This window comes from Delphinus delphis, chromosome 4 (assembly GCF_949987515.2).
Source record: "Delphinus delphis chromosome 4, mDelDel1.2, whole genome shotgun sequence".
Lineage (NCBI taxonomy): Eukaryota > Metazoa > Chordata > Mammalia > Artiodactyla > Delphinidae > Delphinus > Delphinus delphis.
In genome coordinates this window covers 114,971,110-114,989,324 of record NC_082686.1, presented here as the reverse complement: position 1 = coordinate 114,989,324, position 18,215 = coordinate 114,971,110, and the positions used below count along the sequence as shown (strand labels likewise).

Here is an 18,215-nt window from a genome sequence, read left to right as displayed (position 1 = left end):
ACGCAACAGGTCGTGTGTTAAGACTTATCCAAAATGAGAACCAAGGACCTAAGGCTAACTGAAACAAACTTGTGGAAATAGCGTCGTGGGTTCCTTCAATTCTAAAACGTGTACAGATGGTACAAATCAATTTCCAACTTCTACGCTTTCATTAAAAAGAAAAAAAATACATAGAAAAAGTTTTGGTCAAATAGGAGTTAAATATTTATTATCTGATAATGATTTTAGTTTATTTTCCTACAACGATTATTTGGGGAAGGAGTGTTTTCAGGGAGGAAAAACTGACACCCAAGGCTCCCGAAATTGGACAGAATGTTTATGAATAGAGCTCTTCCTTTAGGATTTTTCTACCAGTAAGCTCCTAGCACCTGAATTTTCACACACTGCACCACAAACTTTCTCAAAACGACCACCAACTTCTATGACCCAACAGCTTTTCAACCCACCCGAGTGCATACCCTGGGCACAAGGTACAGTAGGGAAGACTCAGGTGAGGAGTGAGACAGCAGTGCAGTCCCTGAGGAAGGAGCTATGGCAGCTGAAAAAAATCAGGATCTTTCTGGAAATATCAGCACAATAAATGACATACAGACCTGAATTTTCCTCTATTTTTGTGGTGTTTAACGTTTCTATTAAAGTGATTAATCATTTTTGTGGTGGATTTAAGTTAAGAAGAAAGAAGGACAAAAATCCCACAGCCACCTGCCAAGCACCTATTCAACAAAACCTAAAGTAGCTTTGATTCTCCTCAGGCAAGCCTTCTGGCCTAGGAGACAGATAATAGCAAAACCAACCTGGATGAGGCTGAATAAGGATGTAAAAGCCAAAATAAGAAAAACACACTATCAATGGCTTGATGTCATATATGGCTGTAATGTACAAATACTGTAAACTGCAATTTAGTGTTAATACTGTCAACTAATCAGAAACTTCTGAAAACTGGCAAGGCCTAAACCACAAGGATAAATATACCTTATGTTCTAAGTCTATCAGTTTGGGATTTTAACTCTTCCATGTCTGGTAGAGTACACCCTGAAAAACAAAATGCACAGCTAAAACAGATGAGCTAGAAAGTACCCAGAACTTAAAAGACAAGAGCATATGTACATAAAAACCCTTACTGGAACCACATAACTTATTGAATGGGGGCTATTCCGTTTAAGTTTTCTTTTCATCTTAAAAACCTATTTTCTAGGGGTAAGACAGGAATAAAGACACAGACCTACTGGAGAACAGACTTGAGGATATGGGGAGGGGGAAGGGTGAGCTGTGACAAAGCGAGAGAGAGGCATGGACATATATACACTACCAAACATAAGGTCGATAGCTAGTGGGAAGCAGCTGCATAGCACAGGGATATCCGCTCGGTGCTTTGTGACCGCCTGGAGGGGTGGGATAGGGAGGGTGGGAGGGAGGGAGACGCAAGAGGGAAGAGATATGGGAACATATATATATGTATAACTGATTCACTTTGTTATAAAGCAGAAACTAACACATCATTGTAAAGCAATTATACTCCAATAAAGATGTTAAAAAAAAACCCTATTTTCCAGCAATAAGTTAAATTAAGGACAGCTCCACTTGCATTAGTCTACAGAACAGTCCATATGCCAGTGTGAGGCTGCTATTCCAATACCAGCACAGCTAGCCTGACTTTCCACTAGTGGTATTTTGGCAAAAATGTCAAAGAGGCGATCAAAGACAGGACAGGTCGTGGGTTTCTCCCTAGGAAGGTCATCGCTCCCTTTCCCTCCCCGACCCGACCCACAACTCATGGGAAAAAAATAAAGACTGCAGTAGTAGCATCAGCGTGTGCTGCCAGCCCACCTGGGGGCCTTAATTGTTGCCTTCTCCACCGTCGTCGTCTTGCTGATCGCTTGTCCAGAGCGTGAGGTTGTCGCGGAGGAGCTGCCTGGTGAGTGTGGAGTCCTTGTAGGAGTCTTGTTGAGAGCGTCGAGCTCAGCAATGGCGTCATCAAAAGCGGTCTTGGCCAAGTGGCAGGCTTGCTCTGGGGCATTCTGGATCTCATAGTAGAAAACGGAGTAGTTAAGGGCCAGGCCTCATCTAATGGGGTGAGTGGGCTGCACGTGCTCCTGGCTAATCTCATGGGCTTCGCTGTAGGCCTTCTCAGATGACTCCACGATGGTCACCCCCTTCTCTCCAGTGGCGACTTTGGCCAGGTAGTGGTAATAGTCCCCTTTCATCTTCAGGTAAAACACTTTGCTCTCATACTGGGTCTCACTGCAATTCTTGATCAGGTAGTTATCCAGTAGGCTCAGCACATCCTGACATACAGCCTCCAACTCCTTCTCTATTTTTTCACGGTACGCACGGACCATCTCTATCTTCTTCTCATTACCATCTGCAGATGTCTTCTGCTCAATGCTACTAATGACCCTCCAGGAAGAACGGCGTGCCCCAACTACATTCTTGTAGGCCACAGAGAGATTTCTTTCTTCATTGGACAGTGGCTCATTCAGCTCTGTCACCTGCAGGAGGGACGGACGACTAGTTCCCAAGTCGACCCAACAAAAACCCGCGTCTGCGAAGGGTGGGGTGGCGGGGGTGGGGGGACTCACGTTCTTCATGGCCTAGGCCATGTCATCGTAGCGCTCCGCCTGCTCCACCAGCCGGGCTTTCTGCACCAGTTGCTCGCGGTCCACCATCTTCATGGGCTGGGTCGGGCCAGGCGAGGAGACCAGGGCGGCCTGAAGGGCTTGGAGGGCGGCTGTGGGCGCGGCTGGAGCCTGTGTGCTGGAAGGACCGACCCACGAAGCGAGCGGCTGAGGTGACGGCGTGAAGGCTGCGGCTCAAGCTGAGACCGCGGGACCCGGCGCGAGGCGGCTCCTAACCTCTTTATTTTCATTTTTTTTTAATATAATGGGATAATTTTTTATGCTATTACATCAAAATTTACCCCAGTCTTTTAAAACCCTGTGTAGTATTGCATCATTTGTCTATACTGTAATTTATTTCACATGATCCAGCAATCTCACTCCTGGGCATATATCCAGAGAAAACTCTAACTTGAAAAGATACACGCACCCCAATGTTCACAGCAGCACTATTCACAAGAGCCAAGGCATGGAAGCAATGTAAATGTCCATTGACAGATGAATGGATAAAAGATGTGGTATGATGGAATATTACTCAGCCATAAAAAAGAATGAAATGATGCCGTTTTCAGCAACATGGGTGGACTTAGAGATTATCATACTAAGTGAAGTAAGCCAGACAGAGAAAGACATATATCATATGATATCACTTATATATGGAATCTAAAAAAATAATACAAATGAACTTATTTATAAAACAGAAATAGACTCACAGACATAGAAAACAAATTTGTGATTGCCAAAGTGGAAAGGGGGGGAGGGATGAATTTGGAATTTGAGATTAACAGTTATAGACTACTATATATAAAATAGATAACCAACAAGGACCTACTGTATAGCACAGGGAACTATATTCAATATCTTGTAGTAACCTATAATGGAAAAGAATATATGTATATCTATATATCTATATATATCTTCTAATCACTTTGCTATACACATGAAACATTGTAATCAATTATACTTCAGTTAAAAAAAAGGAAAAAATTCAGCTAGTTTAAAAAATAATCAATCGCATATAATGTATATTTAGTTGTTTCCAATTTTTAAATTATAATTATTTATAATGACATCAATGATATTGATATCTTAGAACACTAATATTTTCCCCCTCGTTTCATTATTTCCTTAGGATAAACTCCCTGAAGTGAAATATCTGGTATGAGCGTAAAAAAAATACATATTTAAAATTTTGATCATATTGTCCTCTCAAAAAGTTAGATCAGCTTATACTCCTGCTAAAAAACAGTATATTTAAATGACAATTTTCCATACCCTCAAAAACAGGATTATCAATATTTTACTACTTTCAAGAAAGAATAGATGGAAGTGACGCCCCATTTTAACCTGCAATTCTTTGGTTATTGTCTGTCAAGTACCTTTTTCTGTATTTGTGGACATCTTTATTTCTTCTCTTTCAATTTGCTTGTTCATGTTCGTGAGTAAAGTTTTAATCAGATTAATAATTCCATTACAAGGTTGTGTCTTAATATCTTCTTTCAGTGAAATTAATGTCAAATTGGTGGGCAGAGGTCTCTACCCTTCAATTATATATGATTAATGCCTCCAATTACTGTCTTAGATTAAAGTACTTTTCAGGTTCTTATCTTCTGTGCAACTCAAGGTTTTATGGTATTTTTATTTATTTTTTAGAAGAATTTGAGTGTAGCATGAAGCTCACTCAGACAGAAATAAGGTTGCTAATGTGGTCTTTGGTAGGGAAGAGAGCTGCCTCTCTGTGGGACCTACTCATTGATTCTAAAAGCCAGACCATCCAGATCTATTTGAAACAATCTTTGAGGATGTTTATTAAGACCGAAAAGAAGTTTGTTAATGAGATTGAACTCAACTTTTTTTGCTGGACAGTTAACTTAAATATATCCATCTGATGAAGCATATACCGATAGGTTCTGTCATCACTTTCAATTTTCTCTTCACTATGGAGGTTTTTGAAAGTCTTCACCTGGGATGAGGAATAGAATGGCCACTCCTGGCCCTTTGGCAGAGACCGGGTTTCTGGGAACCTTTTCTGTGTGTCTCCATAGTTCTTGCTGTGCTAGACACATCTTTACATGAGATGTATGTCATGTTTCAGTTCAGTGTAAGGGCCCAGTGTAATCATGAGAGTAAAGCTCAGGGATTTTCTTCCCTCCAGTATGTTTTGCAAAATACAGTGAAGGAGCTGAATACACAGGTTACAAACCTAAGACAATTTTCCTTCCCCGGTGTCTACTCAAACCCAGTCTTGGAATAGTCCTCCACTACTCGTGGATGACATCCCAAGCAGACCCTGCTTTCCCAATCATCCTTAGACACAAAAGGTCCACAAATCAGAGACCAAGAAAAGGTCCCATTTCAGTGATCAGTATGTCCACTCTAACTACGGTGTGTGTCCACTGTTATTTGACACCCGCAGAGGATCACTTGTCAACATTTCCTCCCTCTATAGGACCAAATTATTTTCAGTATAATCATGAAAGGAAACAAATAATAACAATGGCCAAAGAAAAAACCGTAAACAGTGAAAGTTTTCTTTTCTCAAACGTCTCAAAGTTTTCTTTTCTCAAACATGACATATATAATCATGTCAGGTAACAAAAAGTAAGTAAAAATAAAACAAATACTACAATACAGGAAAGGGGAAAAGTAGTGAATTAATACTTTCTACGTAGGTTATGATTATTTTAAAGAAAGAAAAAATTACACTGTAGTTTGCACTCGGCTTTAAATTTTAAACCAAGAAAAATTCCAAGTGGTCTCAGAGAACGACAGAATTGAAGTAACATATGTTCTTTATCTTTACAATAACCATGCTATCATGGCTTATTTCAAATCTACTGATTAAATGCAGGGATATGAAGTACCACAGGAGTTGGAGATATTAAACTGTACCTGAAGCAAACACAATGATTCTGAACCCTTAAAATTTACTCTTAAAATGAATGTGTGCAGCTAAGTTCGAGTGTGTTGGGGCCAACTGGGCAGCAGGAAACTTTCTGAATTAACTTCCAGACAGAAACTGTGTATTAAAAGAGAAGTAATAAAAATATCCTAATTTGGAGCCTACATATATAGTACTCAAGAGTATCCGCAGCACTTGTTTAGATATTAGACCAACAAAAGATACTTTTGGGGGGAGAAGTTTATCACTGACATTCTATAGAGTTGTCACATGATGATGATAAAAATCAGATTGATGTGGATTAGACTTTATTATTGCTTTTAAATTCTCTACAGACGATGCCTACCTGATGCCTTGATACCATATCAGCTCTGGAGCTTGGATTCAACCCTCAGGAAAACATAGGAGGAAGATATGAGTTTCGGTTGTTGAGTGAAATGGGGCTCAAAGTAAAAATTATGCTCAGTTATTAAAGAATGGAAAAGGTTACTCTCTTAAACATCTGAGTGTGTGGCTGGAAATGTGTAGCTTGTTGTTCCAGAAACAGCTTCTTGGTGCTTGCTGATTCCCTTTCTCTCTCTCATCTGAGCCCGTATAGTATAGTTTGTTGTATGGGTAGAAGAGATTTTAAACTTTTATTTTGGAGAGAAGAATCGCTTTGTAAATGGGATCCAAACCAAGCACAGCCTTCCCCGCCCCCCCTTGGGGTGGGTGGGTGGGGCAGAAGCACGAATGTGTAACCTCAGTACACGATTTGCACAGAATTCAGGGAACATCCACGCTCAATGTCAAGTTTCATCTCCAATCCCCTTTCATCTCCAGAAGCCCCTTTCATCTCCAATCCCCTCCCCTCTTCAGGGCATTCCACACCATCTTCTTTGCCAATCCCTGGCCTGAGGCTGCTCTCAGGAGCTAAAATGGCAGGTGCCCGTTCATTCCCAATGTCTTCATTGGGCATCTATTTGAATATCTGTGGCAGCGAGGGAGGGACCTGCTGTCCTAGAGGGGGACTCTTTCGTAGAGCAATGGAAATTTTTCTGAATCCTGAAATCCAGCATGGCTTTGCAAATGACCACGCTGGTGAGTGAGTCTTCAATCAGGATGCCTCTTTGGTGGTGTTTCAGCTTGCAATTAGCTCCAAAGTCATCAGGGGTTGGCACAATCTGTATGGACCCCCACTGGGTTTGATAACTCTCCAAAGCGTCCCTGGGGGTGCCGTGCCCATGCCAAGAAGGTGCTGCGGTAATTAAAGAATGTTTTCTTCCTGAGCTCTGCGGTGCATTTATCTTCAAGCTAACGTTACGGTTGGCGCTTTCTTTTGCCAAAGCTCCGTAACAACTGGGCCTCTTATTCCTTCCCATGGAGTAAGAGGAGGGTTCAAATCAAAAGAAAACCCTTCCTCCGGTGAGGGGGAAGAGTGCTAGTTGAGTGTCCACTAGACTCAATAAGTCAGCCTCATTTCAAAGTCATCTTGTTGACCTATCTCAGGTCCTGCTGAAGCTGTGACCCAGAATAGGCGCTGTGCCTCTTTTGTCTCCAAGGGCTGGCGGGAGGGAAGCTGGGCAGCAGGACGGTGCCCTGCTGGACAATGGGGAGCGTTGACAGAGTGCTCCCATTTATTGGCTGAGCGACTACATCAGTCATTCATTCACAGGCACAAGGTCTAAATTGCAGAACCAATTAACAGCACTAATAGCCCTTGCCTGAATTAATCTTTGAGACAAAGGGAGGAGAAGTGGAAGTGCTATTAGCAAATCGAGCTGTACCATCCCTGCTTTATTGCGCAAATCTCAGTGTCTGTATGTGGCTATTGTGCGCTGACTGCAATTACAGCCCTCATTTAAAAATGATTAAGTGGTTATAATTATTTTTCAATTAAAACTTATATCTTCCATTTATGCAACATTTCAGACTTCAATTACACTTCTTTTGAAAAGTGCCACTGAACCAAAAGATTCCCGTTTCCTCTTTGAACCAGGAAACCTGAAACTCAACCCAGATAGGATTTTGATTTCCAACCTTCAGAATTCATTTTATGAAACGTAGACATCGTGATGAGAGTTCCCAAGCGATACAGAGATGTGTGGTACCTGCTGGAAGTGACCAACGCCACCCAGGGGGTGGGGAGAGAGAGAGAGTTCAGGCTCCTCCTGGAGATTTGTGAAGACTGAGAAAAGAAGGTTGTTCCTGCCATTGGAAGGCAGTGTCACTAGGAGAGGTGATACCTGAGGCTAAATGTTTAGAGCGCTCAGCTGTGCTCTTGTGACAGTAATGATTGCTGTAAGAAAGGTGTGAAGCTGTAACAGGGAAGAGCCAATTTTGACTCCATGTTGGATCTGTTTCTTTGACTTTAACCCTTGTTTTTTGTTGCTTTTGTTATTATAATCATACATAATGGTCTGCCTCAGGGACCCCTACCCACCTGTGAATGGCTGCAAGAAAGAAGAAATTAACACATCCCCTCCCCAAGGCTGGCCATTCCAGGAGCTGATGGCCCTTTTTACTTTACTTCCTCCCCACCTCGCCCTCTCTATTCTGCCTTTTTACTTCACTTCCCTCTCTGATTCTATAAAAGAAACTGGCATCCAGACCTGATAAGATGGTTCTTTTGAGACACTTGTCTGCCATCTTCTCGGGGCTTTCCGGATAAAGTCGTCTTCCCTGCCTCAACACCTTGACCCCGATTTATTGGCCTGTCATGAGGCAAGCAGAGCGAGCTTGGACTCTGTAATAAAGTTTTGAGCAATCTAATTCATTTGAGCGGTCTAATTCATAAAAATTAGAGCCGTTTCAGAGTTTTCCCCTTAAAACCCATCTCATTTGCTTTTAATGACTTTCTTGAGAAGGAGAGAAAGGAATTGCTAGGCATTACTCCTAAACCGTAGTCGATTTTATCTTGCTGCTGCCCATAATCGGAGTACATCCATGGCGTTGACCCTCAAGGGGACATCATGGATCATGTGTGTAGTGGTGGAAAAAAAGGTGTGAGAATCTCTGGGGTCTAGAGGTTCCAGTCAGGACTGTGTCCCAGAGCCCTGCTCACCAACTTTAGACCAGAGCTGTAAAAAGTGGTTCTTGGCCTCCGAGAAGCAGTAGAAAGTGTTAGTTGCTATCCTCATGCTGGCTGACCTTGGTCTGCTATTCTAACTGGGTATTCTGAGTTAATAGCCTCAGTTTAATTCTGTGCTGTTGAAGGCATGCATGCCACGTGTAATAAGTTTAAAACTCACACAATTAAAAGAAATTATTTATAATTCTTGTTCCTTAGTAACAAAGTCCTGGTTTCTCTGACCTAATTTTGGCTCTGGTGAGGAAAATTATGTCTTAAGAAATGAAAGGCAATGGCAGTAATGAAATCTGTTATTTTATGTAGTTTCTATAACCCACCTATGATGTAGATGATATAAAATTAACTTTCCAGATAGGATGAAAGCAGTTGCTCAGAGGGCTAAGAATTTGGCCCCAGTCACATAACTAATAAGTGGCAGAGCTGGATTTACTTGTCCATCTTGGCACCAGTAACACTATTTCTTAATCACGATAGCTTTATAGAAAGTCTGATAAATGGAAGCGCAGGTAACTTCCTGCCTTGCCCCGCTGCCATCTCTCAGTCCCACCCTCTCCACACCTACCCACCTCGCTCCTCTTCTTCAGAACAATCAATGATTTTCTTGGCCCTTTACTCTTACATGTGAATTTAAGGATGAGCTTGTCACCTTCCATAAATAAAACCCCTGTTGGGATATTGATTGGAATTACATTAAATTTATAGGTTACTTTGGGGAAAACTTGACATCTTTATGAGATGAAGTCTTCCTGTCTATGAACGTGGAGTATCTCTCTGTTTGTTCAGGTCTCCTTTCATGTACTTCAATAATACTTTATAATTTTTTCGTAAAGCACATCTCTTTATTCCAAGGCTCCTTACAGATTTGAATCTTTTGGTACTGTGAACTTTTCCTATTATGTTTTCTATTTGATTATCGCTATTGCATAGAATTTCAATTGATTTTTGTATATAACTCCTAGCTCTAGCAAGCTTGCCGAATTCTCTCATTTGCAAATTAATTTCCTCTTTTCAGTTCTATGTTTGTATGAATTGAATTGCTTGTATTCAGTACCATGGTGGATAGAAGCGATGATGGAGGCAGTTTTGCCTTGTTCTTGATTTTAAAGGGACAACCTGTAATGTTTCACCATTAAGCATATTATTTGTGTTAGGTTTTGATAAATGCCCTGTCACGTGTTAAAGAAATTATTTTCTAAAAGAATAATAATTATTTTATTAGAAGTTACTTTTAATCCTGATTAAGTGTTACATTTCATCAAATCTTTTCCTGTATTTACTAAGCTAATCACATAGTTTTTCTCATTTAATCTGGTATTGTGGTATATTATATGAATAGACTTCCTTGCTTTCCTGGGATATGCCCTATCTTATCAGATTATACTGTTGTATTCAATTTAATGGTATTTTACCTAAGTTTTTCCATTTAGTTTTATAAATGAGCTTGATCTATAATTCCCTCTCTCTCTCCCTCCCTCCTTCTTCCCTTCCTTCCTTCCTTCCATCCCTCATTTTAGTGCTGAGCCTGTGTCCTCCCCCACTGTAGCAATGAAGAACAAGCCTGACTCCATATTGGACCTATTCCTTTAGCTCTCACCTTTGTGCTCTGTTGCCTGTGCTTAGTCTGCTGGCTCTGCACCTTTGTAAAGTAATGTTGCCTGTAGCCTGAAATATACCTAATAGCACATTCTCGGGGCCCTGCTTCCCAGGCTTGACCTTTAATGGTATAACACTTTTCCATTCATGTAGAGATAAAAAGTTGCAGAACAGAAAATAATGATAGTCTTGTTGAAGGTTTACAGGAACATTGTGACCAGACCTACATGGACAGCGGCAGGACCAATGGATTCTGGCACCAAGAAGTTTGCAACAACTAGCCACACCCCTCCCTTTTAGTATAAAAGATACCTGAGTTCTAACTCGGGTAAGATGGGACACTAGATTACCATCTTCTCAGTCTGATGGCTTTCGGAATAAAGTTGCCATTCCTTGCCCCAGCAACTTGTCTCTTGGTTTATTGGGCTGTCATGTGGTGAGCAGTATGAGCTTGGAGTCGGTAACACCATCAGTTAATTTCCATCATTCCATATCTTTCCATTCTTTGAAACAGTTTATGTGTGATCAACATTGTTTATTTAGCACGTACTTATTGAGTACTCACTATGTGCCAGGCCCTCTTCTAGTTTCTGGCGATATGGTAACGGATAAGCAAAAGTCTCACTTTACACATTCCTTAATACTTTGACCAAACGCCGCTGGCTCCGGGTCTTTGGGAGTGAAGAAGAGTTTTCCCCTTTTCAACTCAATTTCTTTCATAGTTTTTCAGTTTATTCAGGTTTCCTATTCGTCTTCACTTTGTTTTTTAGATTCTTCCTAGGAACTTTTCTAATATATCTGCTTACTAATATATTGAGAGAAAATTACTTATAGTATTAAATTATGATTTTTAGACTCTGTTGTAGATGTACCTTTTTCTTCTTTTTTTCCTCCACAGTATTGCTTATTTCTGCCTTTTCATTCTTACTTAGTCTTGTTAAAATTCTGGTTAAAATTTTGTCTGTTTTGTTATTATTAAACTATTTTTGTTAGTTTTGCAAGGAACCATCTTTTAGTTCCTAATTTCTGCCCTTAACTTTACTATTTTCTTCCATTATTTTTTAAAGGGCTTTTTGCTTCTAGCTTCTTAAAATGACCACATAACTAATTCATTTCCAATCTGTCCATTAAAAAAATACATTTCTCTAAATATCATTCCCACAGAAAGGAATCACAGCTTCTTGAAGAATTGCTGAGTCCAGATTTGGGGCAGAAAATGTACAAAATGAGCCTGGAACATCTGTCACAATAGATAACAAAGAAGCTATCAAAGACTACCAGGGTCATAACAATAGGACCCTGAAGCCTAATTAAAGGGGTTCATTGTCATTGGCCAAAGGTGGCACAATATGACCGTCAAAAAGAATAATATCTGCAGTGGATTGAAATACATCATGCATATTAAAATCCATTAACTCGTAAAGATACTAAAAATATCCTTCATAGAATCTTTGATGTTAGGAGATCAAATTACTGTCCTGAAAACCTTTTAGAAATGGAAAGTGTCAGTATTTATCCTGCTTTTCTGATACAAACCATACCTCGGGGTAACTAAATAGTTGATGAAGGAAAGCTCTTTTCAGAATAATTTTAGTTAATAAATAAAAAATGATATGCTAGGAGATCACCACTTTGCAGCTCTCAATGGTCAAACGAAGGTGCGCAATAATCCCTGATGACTTCTAAAGTCTCCTGAGTTGATGTGCTGGGAGTACACACCACCACCTATGATGTATTCTTGCCAAAAATCCAAACCTTGACCAAATTAGATCTCAACATCTAACTAATAATTTATAGGAAGTACAGGGAAACAAGGAACATGTTAAATATTCCATGTTAAAAACAAGGAACATTCTGACCCCACAAGGACAGAATCAATAAAATCCAGAACATGGGAAATTCTGCAAGAAAAACACCACTTTTTCAACAAATAATTAGTGAGAGAGAGAGAGAGTTGAACTTATAGATTAAAACATACATAGACCTTGTTTAGAATCCTTATTCAAACTAACTATATAAAAAATTAATGAGGAATTACTATTAGTTGTTTTAGGTGTGATGACAGAATTATGGTTTGCTTAAGAAAAGAGAGAGATGCTTATCTTTTAGAGACACACACTGAAGGATTTATGGATGGAATGATATGATGTTTTTTACTCTGAGATAGTCAAATGCTAATAATGATTGAAGCTGGATAATGGATACATAGGGTTGCATTATACTCTTCTCTACTTTCGTTTGAGTTTTTTCCGTAATTAAAAGGAATGTACCTAAAGTTTTAAATTTGCTCTGCACTGGGACATGGAGTGTGTGAGATTTTGTGTGAGCCCTTTAAGAACAGAGTCTCTGTTTCCTACCTCCTTCTGTGTCTCCCGCACTCAAGCCCCACTGACCTTAAAAGAAAGATGTTCTGGGGGCTTGTCTTCCTGGTGCAGGACCCGAGGGCTGGGGCCCTCAATGTGGGGCTTGGATTCCTTGCTAGTTGGGGAAAACCTTTCCAGTGGTGCTTATCCTCCCATTTGTGGGTTCCCTACCTGGGGTTATGGGTCTTGACTACACCACATCTCCACCCCTCCTATTCATCTCCTTGTGGTTCCTTCTTTAGATCTTTAATTGTGGAAAATCTTTTCTGCTAGTTTTCAGGTCATTCACATCGATAGTTGGTCTGTAAGTAGTTGCAGTGTTGGTGCGTCTGTGAGAGGAGATGAGCTCTGGGTCCTCCTACTCTGCCATCTTGGTCACCACTCTGGATTGTTTGTCTCTTTGTTTTGATATTGAGTTATATAATTTCTTTATATAATTTGGATATTAACCCCTTATCAGATATATCACTGGCAAATATCTTCTCCCATTCAGTAGTTTTCCTTTTTGTTTTGTTGATGGTTTCCTTTGCTGTGCAAAAGCTTTTTAGTTGGATGTAGTCTCAGTTATTTACTTTGCTTTGTTGCCTTTGCTTGGGGAGACAGATCCAAAAAAATATTCCTAAGATTGATGTCAAAGAGTGTACTGACTGTTTTCTTCTAGGAGTTTATGGTTTCTGCTCTTATGTTTAAGTCTGTAATTCATTTTGAGTTCCTTTTGTATATGGTTAAAGAAATTGGTCTGGTTTCATTCTTTTGCATTTAGGTGTGCAGTTTCCCCAGCACCACTTATTAAAGAGACTGTCTTTTTCCCATTGTATATTCTTGCCTTCTTTGTTGTAGAATAATTAACCATATAACATTGGTATATTTTGGGGGCTCTCTGTTCTGTTCCATTGATGTATATGTCTGTTTTTGTGTGGGTAACATACTGTTTTGATTACTATAGCTTTGTGGTATAGGCTGAAGTCAGGGAGCATGATACCTCCCACTTTGTTTTTCTTTGCTATTGTTCATTTCTAATTTAATTGTGTTATATCAAGAAATGTTTTCTGTATAGTATTGATTTGATTCTTTAAAATTATTTTAGACTTCTCTTGTCACCTAATGCAAGGTCAAAATCAATTTAAAAAATAATGAAAAAAATAAGTGTTGCATTTAAATTTGTAAGGAATATGTTATTGATTTTGTGGGTTTAGAATTCTCATATCTATTAGATCAAGTTGTTAACTGTGTTGTTCTTTATTCTTACAATTTTTTATTTGTTTGAGCTATTGCTTTTTGATAGAGCTGTGTTAACATTTTCTACTATGATTATAAATTTTAAAATTTTCTTTGAAATTTATACATTTTTATGTTATACATATTGAGCCTAAACAGTTTTTGATTTATTATATTTTGAGCCTATTTTGCTTATCTATCACTGTAAAACAGAGGCTGAATAGTGGCATAACACATAATATTTTTATTATGCTCATGAATTCTGAGTCAGGAATCTGTGCAGGGAATACTGGTGATGGCCTGTCTCTTCTCCTCAACCTGTGGAGCAAATGACTCAAATAGCTAAGCACTGGGATCACCTGGACAGTTCTTCACGTGAAGTCTAGGGCCTGAGCAGTGGTGACTCAAAGGCCGAGGCTAATGTCCAAGGCACATACACATGGTCCTTTACGAACCTGACTTTTTCATAACATGGCATTCAGCTGGGTTCTGAGAGGGAGCACCCCAAGGAGGAGAGTCTGGAGAGTGGGTTTCAAGAGAACAAGGAAGAAACTGCAAGCCTTCTTCTGACAGTGCCCCTCAGAAATCTCATAGCATCTGTTCTGTTTCATCTTATTGGTTTCAACCCAGTGATCAAAGCCAACTCAGATTTAAGGGCAGGGAAATCAGACTCTATCTCTTCATGGGGAGTAACAGGGTCACAATGCAGAAGATCATGTGGAATGGGAGATGTTTTTGTGGCCAACTTTGGAAGATACAATCTGCCTCAGAGCCCATGTTGTTTGGTGCATATTTGCAGCCTTTATTATTCCACATTTTTTGTTTGAATGTTCTTTTTATTATTCCTTGTATTGCTCCTTATTTTTATTAATCTTAAAATTTTTTATGCAATTAATATTGCTTGCCTAGTTTCCTTTTTGGTAATATTTGCAAGATATATCTTTCTTGATTCCTTTATTTTTCCATCTTTCTTGAGGTTTTATTTTAGGTTGGTCTTTTAAAAATACTTATAATCTCCATCACTTAATTGGTAAATGTAATAATATAATCTGTTTACATGTCTTGTGATTCCTAATATACTTTAGTTAATTCCACTACCTTAGAAGAATGCCTGACATATAGCAGGTTCTTAATATTAGTTACTATTATCGTTACTGCTGCTGCTACTACTACCACTATTACTATTATAACTCTTCTTCTTGAATTCCATTTCAGAGCCCTTAATCATGAAACCAGAGAGAAGAACTTCCTCATCTTCTTTTTACTCATTTTCCAAACTTCTCTACTGAAAAATGCTGTGCCTGCATCTCTGTATGGTAATGATGTTCTTCAGAGACTTGCAGTGCTTCCTGATATCTGGCTGGGGAAAGACAATTTCTTTCCTGGACCCATAACCATGGGGAATTTTCAGCACAGGCTCAATGTCAGATACTATAATTAAGAACATAAGTTTAGAATTATTTTATCACTCACTAACTGTTTGACTTTAGACAAGTTACTTAACCTTTCACAACCTCAGTTTTCATATCTGGAATCTGAAGATGCTGATTGCAATGAAAAGTAAATGAAATAATGTAGACTGCTTATCACAGTGATTTTAAGTGGAAGATATAGTTATTAGTATCATTTCCAGGGGCATTTTCTGAAGGAAAACTCCAAGTCAGGCCCTAAGCTGAGGCCTGGGTACTACATTCAGGAACCCACTAGTGGGCAGGGGAGTAAGCTTCCAGTCCCTTCTCCCTCATGGGGACACACACCTTGTCAGGACTCCTTCTCAACTGGTCTGCAGGTAAACATTGCCATCTTAGTTTCATGACATGAAGCTAATCCAAATATCCTTTCCCAGCAGTGGTCTCATTTAGGGTGTGAGCTGCCCAACATGAGGTCTCTAATCACTTTCTTTGAAGATGAGGTTCAGCAGCATGCAAGGGCCTCGATGGGTAACAGAAGGGCCAACATGCTTGCTTAAAACTGAATTTAACACTGTCACTTTATTCTTTTTGCCTTCAGATGCCAGCGAGTTGGCTTCACTGGGGCTGATGGGCACATCGTAGTTACAGGTTCAAGTGGGGCTGAAATTCAGCAGCTTTTTACTCCAGTACCCATGCACCTGCTGGGCTGGCCTGCACCAGGCAGGGTGGGGGCTACTTCTGCATAGTAAAGTCCCCAGAATATCAAGGATAAGCAGGGATGTGCCTGAGAAGGTCGACTCATGCTACCACCTTCCCTATTTCTCTCTCTCATTGACAGTGGAAGTGTCCATGGTTCTGATGAATGCCACAGGGTTGGAAGGATGCTTGGAGCTAGTGTTTCCTCCCTCTCCCTTTCAGCTGTCTTTGTCTTTCAGCATCCTTAGCACAGTCTCATCCAGGGTGGGACTGACAATGGAAACCAGCTCCGGAATTTCTTTCGGTCTGTATGGACACCTATTGTGTATCCTCAGCAGTAAAGTTCTTCATCAGAGGCTACCTGATTCTCTACCCCATCTCCCTCCTCCACCAGCCATGGACATATCGCTTCTCAAGCTTGTTGCTGGCAACCTGTGCCAGACTTAGAGTAGGTGCAGCCTTGGGAAGGGTAACACATTAGTAAAGTCCAGTGAGCAGCCTGTCAACTGAACCGGTACCCTCAGAGTTTCCAAGAGTGTAGCTGAGCAGCTACCAAGAGTCCTGTCATATTGGGAAGAGCATGCCAACACTTGTTTCAAATTAAGTATATGCGATACCCTGGGTCTTTCCCATGTTCTCTATTGGTGCCATAGAAATCCCTTCTTTTACCCTTAAATAACTTCACAAATATTTTTAATATAAAAGCATAGCTTTCCTTAAAATTCTGAGTTTTATAAAGACATGATTAATATTTATTGACTACTTAAACACTTGCCAGATATTTTCATTCAGTTATCTCATTCAGTTCTCGCAACTGGGTGAGGTAGTGATTATTGCCCTCAGTTTACAGATAAAGAAATGGAAAGGAGATTAAGTAAGCTGCCCAAAGTCACACAGCTAGAAACTGAGGTACAGAAAAGTCAAGTAATGTTCCCAAGTTCACATAGATCTTAAATGTTATCATGGAGGCTTGAACTCAGGTCTTGTGACTTCAGATAAAATATTCTTATTGTAGCACATAACCAGCCTTTCATTTCTGTTCCCTAAGTCACTTAATCTTGCCTGGTCATCCATCATAATTAATCGAATACTAATCTTTTCCTCTCTATTCACTCTTGTGAGTTCAACAAGCACTGGTTGACTGACTCTATGAACCAGCTGGGCACTGACTCACTACTTCCCAAGACCCCTCCTCATGGGGGCCCCTTCCCTTGCTCCTACTTTACCTTCTACTTCCTTTGTCATTATTTGATTAATATCAATTTTTCCCTAGACCACAAACTACACTCACTGTGTATGGCACAGTGCTGGGTACATTGTAGGTGGTCAGAATTTTTTTTGTCGAATGAATGAATAAATGAATAAAATCCTCCACCTGACACTCATGTCCATACTCTTGATTTTGCCTTTCTGATTTTATCTGTTGCTCCACTTCAACTTGAGCCTTCTGCTCTAGCCCGCCTGATCTTTTTCCCTACTTACATGCTCCTTGCTCCTGTCATTACGCATTTCCCTTATGCTGTTAGCCCCGCTTGAGACATCCTCTCTCAGTTCTGTGCACGTAAATGTTTTTCCCCACCAATGCGGATCACCTCGCCAGTCCTCCCATGAAGTCTTCTTTGAACGTTCAGGCCATCACAGACCACAGACCAAATCCTTGTATTCCAGATCTAAGAAACTAGGTTCTCATATTCATTTATGACTAAGCTCCCACCTTGTATCTTATTTCCAGTAACTACTCAGTCCTGTGCCCTATATGCATTGTTTTTGTTTGTTTGTTTGTTTGTTTTTTTCTTAAAGCAGCATTGTTTTTAATAATATGCAAACAGTCCAGGAACATTAGAATGGATACATTGTGGTACATACAAGGGAATATTAATAAGTAATGAAAATGAATGAATCACAGCTATATGTGTCATGAATTAACCTCTGACCAAATGTTCATGAAAAGAGCAAGATAAAAGCCATCTTTATTTGCCTTTCCAAGTAAGATGGCAAACTCCTTAATTAAGAACATGTAGTATTAGTTTTGTGCACTCCTCTGTAGTGAAGGGGTAATAACTGGCAAGTGATAAATGATTGCACATGCTTTGCTGGTTCTGTGACTCAGCAACTGGAGGACTAGGTCACACTGTATAATATCTCCAAGGCTACATGTCCAACTATAAGAGAGGAATAATAACATCTACCTTGCAAGGTTGCTTTGGCAATTCAATGAGATGATCTATGTAAAGAGCTTAGCACCTTGATTGCATTTGTTACATGCTCAATAAATGATATTCAAGATAGGCCAGATTATACTGAAAAAATAAACAAACCCCAAATCTCAATGACTTAACGCAGTGA

At 39.9% G+C, this 18,215-nt stretch overlaps 1 pseudogene; it reads right to left on the bottom strand.

Annotated features, from left to right (window-relative positions):
* Window positions 1-1,836: 1,836 nt before the first annotated feature.
* On the bottom strand, window positions 1,837-2,666 carry LOC132424260 (14-3-3 protein gamma-like; annotated as a pseudogene).
* Between the last annotated feature and the right edge of the window lie 15,549 nt (window positions 2,667-18,215).